This window comes from Balaenoptera musculus, chromosome 5, assembly GCF_009873245.2.
Source record: "Balaenoptera musculus isolate JJ_BM4_2016_0621 chromosome 5, mBalMus1.pri.v3, whole genome shotgun sequence".
NCBI classification, from domain to species: domain Eukaryota; kingdom Metazoa; phylum Chordata; class Mammalia; order Artiodactyla; family Balaenopteridae; genus Balaenoptera; species Balaenoptera musculus.
Genome location: NC_045789.1, coordinates 114,699,615 through 114,716,306, shown reverse-complemented (window position 1 = coordinate 114,716,306; position 16,692 = coordinate 114,699,615).

Here is a 16,692-nt window from a genome sequence, read left to right as displayed (position 1 = left end):
CTTGATTTCAGCCCCCCAAACCCATAATAAGTCAATTGCTTCCTATGATAGAGTAAATCATACTGATGATTCTTGAAGTTGTCAAATTATTTCTAACAAGGACTGTGTGAGTGTGAGTGTGTGTGTGAGTGTGTGTGATGGGGAATTAGGAGAGGGGAAGAGATGACTAACAATTTTAGTCTTACCTTCAAAGATCAGAAATCTTTGGGAATTCACTCCAATTAATGGCTAGCTTGGAAAACCTCAGGCTAAAGTAAATTAGACAACCAATGCTCAGTTGTATTCCTGTTTATCTTTTCTCTGATTACTGTCAGTCTCTCACAAAGTACAAAACCACAAGTGGTGGAAATAGCTCAAAATAGGTGTCAACAGCTCAAAAATCAAAGCAAGCAGCACTCACATTTGAAAATCAAAAAATAACACTTTGCCTTATCATTTTCTAATAGAAGATCTAAATTTTAAACTGCATTGATTTTACTAAAATTTTATTCCTTTGCATCAGTGTATCTTCCTGGTACTGAGTCTTTTCAGTTAGATTGTAATTCAGTCAATTACACAGAAAATATTAGAAACTTTTAAAAAAGTAACTTCTTTGCTTTCTATGCTCCTCTGTTTTTCACCTCATAGGACGTCTCCTCTCTATTTGAATGTGTTCACAAACTGCATATGTCCACTACACTGGAACTTCCTGAGATGAAAGACAAAATCACCCAGCTGCACCATTACATGCATAATTTATCAGACCAGTTTCTTTCTATGGAAACAGTTGTGAATTCTCTGTTCTATGATGTCAATTCTCAGGTTCGTATTATTGTTCATTGTCATATTACTTGCTGAAATCAGTTCTAAAAGTATGATTCCTGATCCTGTGACATTGGATTCCAACTGCTAAAATACCAGTTGCAATGAACAGCATGCTCTGACTGTCAACTCACATTAACAGACTGCTCTAGCCAGGTCTCTTCCTTGCCCTTTCCATTTGCCTAACATTTGTCCTGTTCTACTAGCCAACTTGTATGAAATTAATTGCTTAAAATGGCCAAATGATGTTTAGACTATATAGAAAGCAACTCTAAAAAATGGTGTTTTTCCACTTAAAGTTGCTTATTGGACAAACACTGTGAAAGACCTTTTGGGGACTAATGGCAAAGTTTGACAGTGAACTGGGGAGTGGATGGCATTTAGAAATTTTTATTTTCAGATGTGTTAATGTTATTGTAGGTGTTTGTGTGCTCTTATTTTTGTAAAGATGCACATTGGAGGTGGTTAGAGATGAAATGTAATGATGTATGTAATTTATTTCACAATAGCTCAGTGAATAAAAAATGGAATTATAAGGTAAAAAATAAAGCTATCAATTCCCAAAACATAATTGATGATCTTCATTAGCTCTCATATTGGCATGTATTCTTCCAGTTATAAAATAAGTGTTACTACAACATAGTTATGGAATGCTTATTTAGTGCCAAGCACTCTAATAAGTATTTCATATGCATGATATCAATTAATTATCCAACAAATTGTTTGCTACGTAATAATATTTCCATTTTAAAAATGGGAGAGATTAAATAATGTTCCTACATTATATAGTTTTGTCAGTTATCCTCCAAGGTGTATACACACACACACACACACACACACACACACACACACACACACATATACTATAACAAGAAGACACATACCTCCCCAAAGGCTTTCACTCAGATATGATCTTTGTTTCTTATATGTATCCCTCACTACTCCCAAAGTTTCTTAGACACAGACTCATATACCTTCACCCGAGCAGGTCTCTAAAGACATTTGGGCTTGCAACCCCAGATTTAGAGCAGCGGCTTTCAAACTGTTCATTGCAGAGCTGTGGGTTCCATGGAAGGCATCATGGGTCCCATCTCATTCAAAAGAGACTCCCTTTGGGTAGCCTCCTCTTTTAATCCACTTTATTTATCAGGCTGCACATAAAATCCCACTTGATAAAAGTATCCTGCTACTAAAAAATGTTTGAAAAATACATATCTAGATGAATGGATGGATAATACCATCTCCATGCAGTCCTTTATGACTATTGCTTATCTTAACCAAGCTTTTGAAAGCTATTGAAAGACAGGTCAAGATTATACTCCTGGAAAGGACCCTGAGTACAGTCGCTTTCACTGTGGGACGTCAGTGCAGTGCTGTCTGCTTCAATAGGCAGGTGCGCTGGGAGTGGGATGACATCTTCTTGTAAAAATTTTAAAAGGGCATGTACCTGACTAGGGCTGATCACCTCTGCTCCCAGGTGAGCCAGGTAATACCCACGGGTAAGACTAAGATGCTCATCAGACAGCAATTCTGGGTGTTATCTTATACAGCAACAACTGGGCAAGCTAGCCTTCACAATTCCAAGCCATAGTGCATGCCTGAATAATTTTAGCTTGGAACATGTTTACAGGGTTCTACCCATTGCCCCTTAAACTATATGAAGATGCCCAATAAACCATGTAGAACACCTGATGAGCCTCTGTATATTAATTTGCAATGAATTGTAAATAAGCCAAACGTTTTCCCTATGTTAACTTTCACTTTAGAATATTTTATATGTAATTCTTTATTCTGCCAAGAAATAGATAATTGGAGCTAGCTTCTATTGAGGCCACTATTAGATCCTGGTAATAAAACGAATTCATTTTCATACAAGAGAATGCTTATCATTCAATTGCCTGTAGCAGGGGACTATTCATCTAGAGATATAAAATATTTATAGAGTATGTTAAAATGGTGGGGGGAGGAAGAGTGACCAGAACACATCTGTTTCCTTCCTCTTGAAGGCATTATCTGATGCATCAATAGCCCATTCCTAGTGACTTGATTCTCTTAGTAGTATTACTACATAAATCTTTAGACGTTAACTAGTTGATGTTAATTAGTGCAGTATAATCCTTAATAATCTCTGTCTACAAATTTAAAGACAGAACACTTCAGTGAAAGCCAGTTTTAGTTTCCCATGGAAATTTTGGGCAACAAAGTGGTACAAAGTGTAACAGTGGTTAGTCCTGGAATAGCAGTGCCTAAATGCAGCTTACATTTCCTATGGAATATTGGCCTGAGTTATTTGTACTTGTATTAAGCAAGAAAATAGCCACATTTGCTATTGAAATCTTAATGGGTTCATAGTTTGGGTGAAATAAAGAGCTGCCTTTTATAAAATAGGATGGACCATGTTCAGAGTTATACCAAATAGGAAAATAGTGACAAAAGGACCTACTGTGTAACACAGGGAACTCTACTCAATACTCTGTAATAACCTATATGGGGAAAAAATCTAAAAAAGAGTGGATATATGTACATGTATAACTGATTCACTTTACTGTACACCTGAAACTAACACAACATTATAAATCAACTGTACTCCAATAATTTTTTTTAAAGCAAAACATGAAAAATCTTTATACAGTCATAAAAGAACCAACTTCCCCACCCCCAATACACTATTTAGCTAGACTTTATCATTTCAGCTCAATTACTATACATGGCCCAATCACAGAGTAGCCAAGAATCTGGCAGTTGGGATTGGTATGTTATACTGAGAAAATTAAGTCACTCCTGTGTGAATTTGTATCTGAGCTTCAACAGCTTACTTACCAAGTTCATATATGGATGATATGTCTGCTTATCTATCTATCCTCCTTCCTGGATATATCCACCAGCACTGGTTCCCCCCACAGAATCACGTGTAACTAAGTTGCAAAGTAAACTTATGCATTTTTACGTTTAATCAGATTCTGAGTGATCACTTCCAATTTTCATCTTTCTCATTATCTCGCTAAGATGGTTAGAAATTTTTCCATTGTCTAATCTTTAGCAAGAGCAGATACTAAACCAGAAATTTCTAGTTTCCTGGGATACTGTACAGATAAAATAAATGTAGGTTATTTATCCTCTATGGTGAGGAAAGGAGAAGCTCTCCCTCAAACACCAAGAGAGTTTTCAGTGGTCTTCAAGTAGCAGCAAATCTCAAATACAACCTGAAAAGACTCTGTTCCTCTTAGCATTTTCTCTGTTCCACCCATCTTGCTCAATTCAAATTTGTGTACAGAGAAACCCAATATTCTGGGAGAAATGTGCTAATTAAAATTATGCTAAAAACCACTCATTATCAACTGTACCTCAAAGGAAAAAAAAATGTAAAGAAAAAAAACACCCAACCCCCTTCATCTGTTCCTATCTCAAATAATAGAGCATTGATATCTTTTATTTTTCTCAAAATAAAAGAAAAATACTCTTGCAAAGTGCCTAGAGCGTAGTAGGCATTCTATAAGTACATGTTGAATGGAATCATTGAATAAATGAATGAAAAAATGCTGTTAATTTGAATTTCCACATCATGTCCATCATGGTTCCCTTTTCAATTTTTTTTCAATGTGGCTCTTGAGCTCTCAGTCTAGGCTATTGAATTTATCTGAGTTGTGAATAAGAATCCATTCATTCCTGTTGGGAAGGATCCACATTGCTTTCTGCTGACAAGAATGCTACAGGCCTAAGGTTCTGATTTCCACTGACATCAGTGGTATTTTAGAAAGACTCATTTACACAGACTATGATTTAGTACACCAGCACTAATGGCTCGTTCACGTTTTTTAATTGTTAAAGCACATCTAATTATTTAATATTAGAAACAGCCAAACGTTGACTCAGCCCAACCATACCAAATTATGAGGGGAAAAGCCCACAGTAACTCGTTGCCTTTAGGATGAAAAACATATCTTTTATAGGTTTATTTTAATGTCACAAGTATAATTATTTGTAAGCAAATGATAGATATTTACTTAGTGATGAGAGTCTGATGACCTAAGAAACAAGTATTTGCCTACAGCTAGTTTCCAATAATCAACCACAACAAAAAGAGATTACAACAGAAAACTTTTAACATATTTATACAACTATGTTGATAATTTCTGTTTTAGATGGACAATATAGAGATATGAATTTATATGAGTTAAAATTGAATGAATTCTTCAATGTGGACAATTTCTTAGAATAAGCAACCCCTTCCTATCTCTTCAAAGGAGATGAACAAGGTTTTATTTGTCTCTCCTTTGGACATCAGTATTTTACCGCTAAAATACCACTGGCACCTTACTGAAAAAAAAATTAAGCCTTTATGGAGAAACTCAAGAATCAAGCAGCTTCAAGTAATTTTACCTGCAATCCAACTAATAATCTCACTGTTTTTGCCTGGTATACTGTCTTTGTGATGCTTCTTTTTAGCAGCTACAGAATCCTGTTGGTTCAAAAACGAATGCCTTTGAAACACGACTTGAAAATGTCACCACCACTTTGAACAACCTTCAAAAACGCTTAGAGGAGGTCAGTACTCTGTCGAGGCTGGTGCACAAGTGAGGATGATTAACTTTTTAAAAGGCTAATAATTCAATTTTAAAAGATACACAGTTACTCACCTTGAGTGCAAGAGCCTATTTGTTCATTTTGGAGGTGGTTGGCAGGAAGCTACACAATGATTTCTGAAACTGCAAATGGAGGTATATAGCATATCATAATATATTTATTAAGGACTAATGCAAACCACGTTGAGTTATAGGAAGGAAAGTGTATTCCCCAGTGCTTAGAATTTACTGAACATGAAGAACTCAAATGAGATTGTTTAGTGAGAAGGAGGAGGAATTTCCATACATACCTCCCCAAACAAATAAATCACCACTTATATCCTGGGAGTGTTTTCAAATAGACTGTGTTTAATGATACGAGTAGTATTAATAACTGAGTTTACATTCATATGTCTTTTCTGCTTTACTTTTTTTTTTTTTTTCTGCTTTACTTTTCAAGTGTGTACTTCAGACCAGGACTGCGAATATTTTATGCTTAGGATATAATACAGGATATCAAGTCAGTTATCCTTGAATTGTTCTTTTGGGTTTAAGACAGTGGCAGAGTTTCTTCACTGAATGGTTAGCTTGTATTCATCCATAAACAGCACAGAATAATTTCATACAATAGCATAAGAGCACCTTTGAAATCATCCCTATTCCAGCCCAGAAAAAAGGGTCAGTAGGCTAAATAGAAAAAAGGAGGCTTTCTTTCCCAGATTTGTCATCTGTTCATGCCATTTTGTTAAACCTTTTTCTTTGTTTCTGAGTCAGTGTCTTGTTGCTAATTGATCGAATGTTAAGTGATTCACAAATAGGCAGACATGGAGCTTTTCTTGGAAAAAATGCTGTATCAAAAGAATGAAGCTGTGTTTTCAGAAGTCCTCACATGACACATCTGAGATCAAACATATTTAGGAGACATTTGAACAAAATCGCATTGAAATGAGCAAAGGAACAAAATGTAAAAGACAGACATCTAGACTTGATGTCAGAAGATCCGAGTGCCAATTAGCTTATCAGCAGACATCATAGGAAAAATGATAAACATCATTCAATGAATATTCGTCAAGGTCAGTGATGGGCAAAGCATGTAACAGGATGAAACCTGAACAAAGAAGGAAAATAGACACCTTAAACAAGACACAGACATTGGCGCTGATAAAAACTTTTATGTGACAAAGAAAGCGTGGCCAAATCAGAGCGAAGAAAGCATATAGTAATGAAGGCTGGAATTATTGTTTATCAACTGGGGAGAGAATCAGTTTAGGCAAATATCTCACATTAAACACTAAAGCTAATTTATATTGATTAAAAATTAAAATACTCAAAATGAAACAATGTACAACTAATAGAAATTAGAGCTAAATATCTTTCAACACTCTAGAGGGGACAGAGGTGACTTTGTAAGTCTGAAAACTCGTAAAGGAAAAGAGATTAGAGAAAAATTAAGCTGTTATCTACAAACATTAAAGGCAAATAATACAGTAGGAGATATTTTTTGCCAAAAAATATGAAAAGTTACAGGAAACCTGAAGAAAAAATTTAAATACTAACAGATAGACAAGAAACCATACACAAATATCTTTTTTAGTGAAGAAATGAAAATTAAAATCAAACGGAGACAAAAATTTTCACTCAGCAAACTAGCAAAAGAAGGAAAAACAAGTTTAACCCATAATAATGATGCGTTGTAGGAAAATAGGCACTAATGATACTGTAAACTGTTGAAGGTTTTTTTGAAAAGCAGTTTGACAACGCCTACCAAGAGCCATCAAATATTCCTCTCCACTGATCAATTGAATTTCAGTTTCTGGGCTCTATTGTAATAAAAGAATGCAAATATATGGGAGTAACAAACTCAAAGATATTCCTGAAATCATTTTTCTTAATAGTAAACAATAGAAAGATATAAAACAGAAAATTATATTTATACACACATGCACACAATGATTAAGCCATGACGTATCTTCTGATGGACTATTATACAGGACAACAAATGTAAATATAATCCTTAGCAATGTGGAAAAATGCATATTCTTCAATGCCGGGCAAAAAAAGAAACAGAAAAATTATATATATATTACCATGATTACGCTGAAGAAAAAAGTTACAAATACTTTAATGAAGATAAAAAAGAATACTCTAAAACAAGGACATTCTCATTTGGAGGGTTATGCACGCTTTTGTTTTGCTTTGTCTTTATTTTTCCAATGTTGTTAGCTCTATGTTACTCAGCCTCTCACAGCGTCCATTTCTTTTTTTTTTTTATGTATAATGGACATTTAACTTTGTATTAGTTTCAGGTATACAACATAATGATTCAATATCTGTGTATATTGCAAAATGAATATCAGGATAAGTCTGGTTAACATCCATCACCATGCATTACAGATTTTTTTTTCTTGTGATGAGAACTTTTAAGATCGACTTTCTTAGCAACTTTAAAATAAGCAATACAGTATTATTAACTACAGTTACCATGCTGTACATTACATCCTCATGATTACTATTTTATAACTCAAAGTTTGTGACCCCCTTCACCCATTTTTGTCCCCACCCCCTACCCTCTTCTCTGGCAGTCACCAGTCTGTTCTCTGTATCTACGAGCTAGTTTTGTTGTTGCTTTTAGATCCCACATATAAGTGAGAACATACACTATTTGTCTTTTTCTGTCTAACTTATCTCACTTAGCATAATGCCCTCAAGGTCCATCCATGTTGTTACAATGGGAATATTTCATTCTTTTTATGGCTGAATAATATTTCATTGCATATATACACCACATCTTCTTTATCCATTCATTCATTCACCCATCAATGGACATTTAGATTATTTCCATGTCTTGGGTGTTGTAAATAGCGCTGCAATGAACATGAGGGTGCATATATCTTTTCGAACTATTGCTTATCAGCTTCCATTTCTTTACATTTAAAATCATGTTGTGGGAATCACATAACTTGGGCAGGGGTGGGTGTTTATTAGGGTCTCAATTAGAGTTGTGGGATCTGAATCCTAGAGCCAAAGATGCCAGGTGCAGCTTTAAAATCTGTAGATTTCTTGCAAGAAGACAAAAATTGCCCCCTTTTCTGGAACACACAAGAACCCAAGAATCATATGACACCAAATCAGAGGAAAATCAAATATTACAAAAGATACTCCAAAGCGAAGGTAATGGCTTTGGTTTCTTCAACCTTCGTGTTTAGGACAGACAGCATTAACAAGCCCCTCTCACAAGCCTGTAAAAGTCCTGATGCACCAGGTATAGACAATTTCTCCCACTCACCAAAACATCAGAACAAACTTGAGTGAGAATAGCATTATTGCAGAGTGACTTTGAATTGCCTCTATTGTTAGAAAAGTAAGCCATTACTTGTGACACACATAGCAACTGATCATACCCCCCAAAGTCTTTCAATTCTGTATTTTAGTAATGCTCTCATTTTTAGTTCTAGCAAGAAGACAGACTAAAATAGCTGGAGAATCTTTGTTTTAGAGGCATCTAGAAGTAGTGGATACAATATACCTTTTTAATGTGCATCTTAAATTTCCTGACAAAATTAAGCCCTCATTATTATAAAGGCCCATAGGATCTCACACCACTCCATTTAGTTCTAATGCTGTCGATGCTAATTCTCCCAGCTAGGCTGGCTGGCCACTCTGTGAAGACCTGGGTCCGCTGTTCACTGTCTCCTTAAACACAATGCCCTTGGCATGTAGTAGGCATTCAGTAAATATTTTTTAATGAATTAATAAAACCAATAACTGGTCCTAAAATTTTGACCATGTATTTCAAATATTTCCTTGTTCATTTAGAGTATGATTAATGCATTGGAACTTATCTAGCGTAAAGAAAACACGCATTTCCCCTGAGAAACTCTAGTAGTTTAGATTATTATATACTGTCTCATTATCTCCCTTTCAGTTCACGGGGCTAAATCAACATAGCAAAGTGCAGACTAAACATTTAATTTAATCAATATAGACACATTAATGTAGGTAAATGAGGCTATGAAAAATTGAGTTTGGACTTAAATGCCTAAAGTAATTAAATTAACTGGATAATTAATGAAAATTCCAGTTCCGCTTGTAATATGTAGACACAGCCTCCAGAAGAATAATTGTGAATTTTTTTCCTCCTCTTTGATAGAATTTTGTTCCAAAGAGTAAATAAAGCATATGGATAGTCATATAAAAATCAAATGAGATTGGGATTCAGAGGGAGCTTGGAGTTTATCTAGTCCAATATGTTCATTCTAAAAATAAGGTTGAAGCTTAAAGACATTAACTAATTTGCCCCGATTTCTGTTAGTAGATACACATCTGAATACAGGCTCTGTCTCCAGCACTGTGTTTCTGCCACTGAAACGTGCTGACTCAAGCTCTAAGTTCATGTGTTAAAAATATAGATCATTTTGTACCTTATAGTCAAGTAAATATCTAACAACACTTCATTGTTTGGCAAGTTATTTTGCTTAAATAACATATAAATTAGAAACCTAGGTCAACAAAATTTGCTGCCACCAATTATAAGGACATCTTTACCCCATCATCCTAAAAATATAATGGTTATAAAATATAATGAATAATGGCAGGTTATGGAAAATAGAAAATATATACACAGGTTCCGTCTGAATTCTCTTAGAATTCCACATTTCTGGAATTTGCTCAGTCAGAGTAAGTGAGTGTGGTACTTCTACTCAGAAGTGGAGCATATCTACATCAGGAAAACATAACTTCAGAAAAAAAAATATTTATAATATAAGCTGGTGAACAAATTGTTTTAAATTTTATTCTCCACATAAATTTCTCACAATAAAATGTAAAAATCTTTAGTAAAAGTTGCTTTTTCTCTTTCATGATTTTCCCTTTGTTCTTAAGCAGTTTTATGGTATTTTTTCTAAAGAAAATAAGTTTACTAAATTTCTCCATTTTATTCCAATCTCCACATCTCAGCATCTCTGAAGATTGTATTCAATACTGACATCTTAGGTTAGAAAAAAGTGAATAGATAAATCTACATTTTACCACTAGATGTCACTAAAGGATTGTTTATCATAACACTACCTATCCAGCATTTAGCCATTGGATCCCCAGTTCCTGTCAGAAAAGTATTTGTTCTATTTCTCAACACAACCAGGAAACTAATTTTAGTAAAATGTTCTTCACTATATTTAATACCTCAACACTTAAATAATGTGTTTCTACATGCAACACAAAATAACTCAAGTACATATTAATAGAGAGGTCACTGTTTACCACTTTTTAATTTTGAATAGACCCAGCTGGCAGGCATTGCCAACTGGACAGTTATTTTGTAGTGAATACTTATATACTAACATAGTCATAATAAATATATAGAAATATACATATTCATGTATATTTTCTCTCCAGTTTTCTTTAGAAAATAAGCTTAAGTTGGCCTCTTTCACCCATGAGAGACCTCACTGATGTGGGGAATTATAAGACTATTTGTAATTTAAACTGTTCATATCATTATGAGCATTACTATGAGCCCCAGATGGAAATCTGACAATTAATTTTACATGTGTAATTGCCTTAAGTATTTGAATATATATTTTTCATTTATGGGGTTTATTTCCTCAAGAAATAATAATGGAATTGTTTGCTTCATAAGGTTTTATGGTAGAATTCCTTCACAAAGCAAGCTTCCATGCTACATGTGCAATTTTATTGGAAAAATCCAACCTAACCATCTCTTTTCTTTGTTTCAGGTGAGTAAGGTAAGACTTACCTGATGGGCAAACTTTTAAACCTAAATGGATCAAGAAGGAAAAATTGATAATAATATAATTTAAATAATGAATAAGTTATCTTAAATATGGAATTTTTTCTTTATAATATACTATCAGAAACCACCTTTGGGTATTAAATATTTTCCCTAGATGTGCTTTTTACAATAGCATCTCTTTTTTTTCCGGACATGATGCAATGTAATTGAAACTATTTTGATTGAGCATTTTTTATCTTCCTTTAAACACTCACTAATTATAATTTGCTTCTAGGACATGGATGGTGTTTTTTTTGCAGCTTTCCCAACTTAAAGACAATCTCTGTGTTATGGAGAATACATTGAATATCACCAGGATGGAATATTTAAATTTATATACATTACCAGCTCAACCCTTCCAAGAAAAAGAAAAGAAATTTTATACTACAGGACTCTCATATGTAATGTCTAGTTAAAATTATTATATTTCTGATATGTTGATCATTGGTTATATTGATAATTTGCTTTAGTATGATATTGAGAAAAGGGTGGGCATAGTACATGTTTAGTAACTCATTGTCTATCCTCAGACCTATTTCCTGGCACATATTAGGCATTCTGTATGTATTCATTGAAGGAATGAATAAACACATGAATGATACACGGCAATAATCATGAGAAGAGAGACTTTGGGTTTTTCCACACTAATCCCTGTTTCTGTAGATAATCCAAATGCCACATGTAATATTAATGGCAGCAACATACTGACAAAGCATTTTACATGGGAAATATTTTATTTGCGCAACTTACACTTGAAAAAAGGCAGAGATTATTACCAATAATGCATGAATGGAGAAAATTAGGAGATTGTCCAACTTGTCACAGCAGCCTGAGATAAATTGAGAAATCGAGTCACTGTATTTAACAGACCTTTCTTTGAAACTTTAGTATGGGTATTCCATATTCTTTGCAACTCAACATTTTTGGTATTCAAGTCCATGCTGACCAGGGGTAGAGTTTGGAGGGGGTTGTTATGCTCTAAGGAATGTATTGTTTACTTATATTTAAGGAAAGGACATCTATAAGATACAGTGCTACCAACAGAGAGAATATATGGCCTGTCCTTGATTATTCCCACATTTTATTAGAAACATCCCCTCTTGAACCTGCACTTATTCAACACTATTTATTTAACAAGTACCAGGTGCCAGGCATAGCTCTGCTCACTGAGGACTGAGCATTGGAGAAGATCCCTGCTCTTGTAGAGACTGCATTCTTATTGAGAGAAATAAACATAAACAAGGAAGAAAGAAATGCATAAATAAGGTGATTTTAGATAATGATAAGTGCTATGAAGATATTAAGAAAGAGTGATTAGATAAGAAACCACCAGAGAAGGGTAGTTTAAATTGAGTGATCAGGAAAGTCCTCTCTGAGTAGAATGCATTTGGACAGAGGCCTGCATGAAAAGAAAAGGCATCAGATAAAGATCTGAAGGAGGGGCCTTCTAGGGGCAGAACAGCAGTGCAAAGCCCTTAGGGAAGACATGAGAAACACAGAAAGTCTAGTAAGGCTGAAGCTCACTGAGAAAGCGGAAAGTGTAGTATAGCTGGTTGAAAGCACAGGTCATGGTGAGAACAGTAGGATCGGGGGGGCCACAGTAAGATGTTTAGGAAGCCAGAAGCTTTCAATAGGGTAGTGACATGGCAGGATAGATGTTTTTTAAAGAGGACTCTGGTTGTTGAGTAGAAACTAGATATTAGAAATCCAAGCACGGAAGATGAGAGACCTTTTAGGAGCCTTGTGCAATAAGCTAGAGGTCATCATGGCTGAGGCGGAGAGAAATGAAAGGTTTCAGGAAAACTCCCAGTGGTAGAGCAACAGGACCTCACTGTTTGATTGGCGAATGAGAAAAATATAGCCATCGAGGTGTTTAAGTAACTGGACAAGTATTAGTACTGTATACAAAATGGGAAAATCGCAGAGGAAACTAAAAATTCTGCTTCTGACGTTTTAAATTCGAAGTGCTATCAGGCTGAAAAGTGAAGACGCCAAGTAGACAGTTAAGTTGGGAATTGTAGGGACAGGGAAGATCTGAAGATATACATTTTGGACATCAACATATGTATGATAATCAAAGGCATGATGTTCTGTGGGATCATATAGGGAGAGAGTTCTGATAGAGAAAAGGGCCCAGGATTCCAGTTCTGGGGAGCTCCCACATCTGGAGTTCTAACAGCAGAGGAGTAGCCAGAAATCAAACCTAGAAAGGGTCACTGAGATAGGAGGGGAAACAGGAGAGCACATCTTGGGAAACAATAGTAGCTTTCATTTATTGAGAAATACCATATGCTAGGCACCATTCTAAATTCTGTTCCTGTATTAACTCATTTAACCTCCACAACAATCATGACACAGGTTAAACATAGTGCTATGTTCTCCTTTATAGAAAATGAGATGGAGACAGAAAAATTAAGAAAATTAATTATTTCAAGGCAGAGGGAATTATGTCAAATATTCTGAGAGATTGAGTTTGAATAAGATAAAGACAAAAAGTGATCCTTGAGTCTGACGAGATGGAGGTCATTGGAGGTCTTGGAAAAAACAGTTTAATAGAATAATGAGGGAGGAAGTCCAACAAAAGTGGGTTACATAAAGAATAGGGGGACCTTTTTGAGAAGTTTTGCATTGAAAGAGAAAGCAAAAAACAAATTAATTGGAGGGAAACACAGTATTAAGAATTTTTTTTAAAAGACAGGAGATGTCAAGAAATATTTTTATTCTGCTGGGGATATATATGGAGAGAAATCAATGCACAGGAAATATGATGGGTAATTGCAGTAGTAAAATCCTGAAAAATCAGACTGGGATCCAAACTGCAAGTAGAGAGAAACTGACTTCTGATGGCAACCAACACATGATGCGTTTTAACAATTACTAAGGCAAAAAGAATGCAGATACAGAGGCAGGGAAGACTGGTAGATTTGATGTAGAGTATGTGAGGAAGTTCATGACTATTTCTATTTCCTAAAAGAAGTGTGATGTAAAATCATCATCTGAACCTGAGGGAGAAGAGGGACTGTAGAAGGATTAATAAAAGAGAAAGTAAAAATAGCAAATCTACCAAGAAAGCATAGAGGGAAGGCTGGGCAGTGTTGCCAGCCCCGTTAAGATTGGGGTCAGGAGTATAATGAGGCTGACCAGCCCTGTGGTTTCTCCAGCAATATTCAGCTGTTCTGGAGCAGGTGTGGGGCTGGGAAATGAGTTTTCCCTGGTGAGTAAGTAGACGGGGGTTGGTTTTTCCCAGGAGAGTTTGATGAAGATCCACATCTGGAAGCTAGTGCAGTGTAATATCCATCAATGCGACTTTGCTGGACTAAAGTGAGAATTTCTGCTGTCTTCACTCCCTGCCTCCCTCTCTGAGTAGGAGAACTTCCACTTCGTTTGTAAGATGCTTTTGGAGCTATCACTCTCACGAAGTCCAGTGGTGTTGAAGTAGTACCGTGTTTGAAAAATTGGGGATGTTAACTCATATCATGAGAATTTATATGGGTTCATATACATTCATTCACAAAGTGAATCTCAGCAATTTGTCCTTTCCTATTCTCTAGGACCCCCAAAACCCTTGGGGATCTTCCATTCTTGCAGCAGAGTGAAGTCTTTCAAATCATGCCATCTGATGTTTTATCAATATACTTAGTCAAAATTTCTCTTTACAGTTCTCGAATGGGTAGATGTTGCTTAGTTTCTTGAACTACTTGGAGTCATTCTTTTTATGTCTGTCATTGTCACCATGGCTATTCGTTAAGAGAGTTGGTTGAAACTACATTTAAGAATACTAATTATACTAGAATTCTCAACCTGGGCACCTTCTACAACATCACACTTCGAAAAAACCTCTTGCCGTCAAACTTACCGTTAGACAGTAGAGTCTTTGTGCGAAAGACAATGTCTTATTCAACCTGGTATCCACACACACATTACTGTGCCTAGCACAGAGTGGGAGCTCAATAAATGTGTCTTTGAAAAGACAAAGAAGTGGATTATCCTGCTGAGGAGTCTGAATAACACACACAGGAAAGCACGAAGCCAAGAGGGGAGAAGGAAATGAAACATTAACTTGTGAGAACACGTATAACTGAAAAGAGCATGGAATTAAACATTCTGTTCCAGATCACTTGGTGAGATGATTATAGCGTGATAATTTAGACCCACATTTTGTTTGCCTAGATATCCTACACCAAGTATGTGACTATTCAGTTTCCCACTTCTCTTAGACCAAGGTCACTGACTGTTTTTCTCTCTTTAAAAAGCTGTTCCAGAACCAGCATCACGAGATCCTAAAGATGTAGTAGATTCTGAAATATTGGAAGAGAAACCCAAGACAGTCATTTCATTCATAAAGAATCTTAACAGGTAAGTCTTACAATTTGATGTAAGGCTGAGTGCCCATGCATATCACCTGGAAAAGATTCAACAAGTAAGAAGTAGTTTGTCTCCAAATCACCTGCCTTATTTTTAGTAGTATCTATCTTATAAATATTAAATGTCCAAATTTTAATTATATGTACATATACTTTTTCTTTTGCCGAAACATTCAATATATTTTTGTATATTTAACTCTAAAATAACTCTAAGGCTAGGGATGACTGAAAAGTGTAATTTCTTCATTTTGTCCTGCATCACTACTCTATATATAGTTTATTCTATAAAATGAAAGCAAAAATTATGTGAACTTAAATGATTAGTATCCAAGTTTTAGAAGCATAAAATGAAGTCACACTAAGACTAAGAGTGAAACTTGTCCAAATATAAAAACTTTTGATTAATTTATATTATCTGGATATTCATGAGTAACCTGTTAATATTAGTTCATAAAAAGATAACAAAGCCTTCCAACATGGGGGAAATAGTGATTAAAGAACTTAAGAAAATGACTGTAGGTTGCCTGCCTTTGACATGGCTAAAATTGTTATTATTTTAAGCTTTCCATTTGCATTAAAATGATATGTTTGCATGGGTTTATTTTTTAATAACATCTTTATTGAGATATAATATATATGCCACATATTATAACACATAATTATATATACAGTGTATAAAATCGTGGTAAATACAATATATTTGATTCATGTTTTCCACTAAACATGGAAAGCCAGTGTGTTTATACCTTAATTTGTAACATCTATAAGTTAATCAGGGCAACGAGGGAGAATGGTAACTACTACACAAACAGATAGTGTCAAAAAAAAAAAGTTTATCTTTAGAGAATCAAGAACAATGTGGACTCTTTTCTCTGCCAGTGGGTGAAGATAGCTAGGCTATAAAGTTAAGAAATGGGTACTGGAATAACAGGAAGCTAAGCCAGAGAGTGAGATACTGGCGTAGAATATTTCAGAAATGGAGAGTCTCCATGAAAAAAAGCCCAGATTTGGCTGGAGGTGATGATTGAAGAGGAGGGAAGAAAAGGTCAATGGCTTTGACAACACCAGGCAAATATGATACTCATTTGTCAGGTGGTCCACCCAATATTTGGAAAACCCTTAAAGGGTACTAATCCAACTTCCTTAAACAGAAACTTATATTGAGGCATAACCT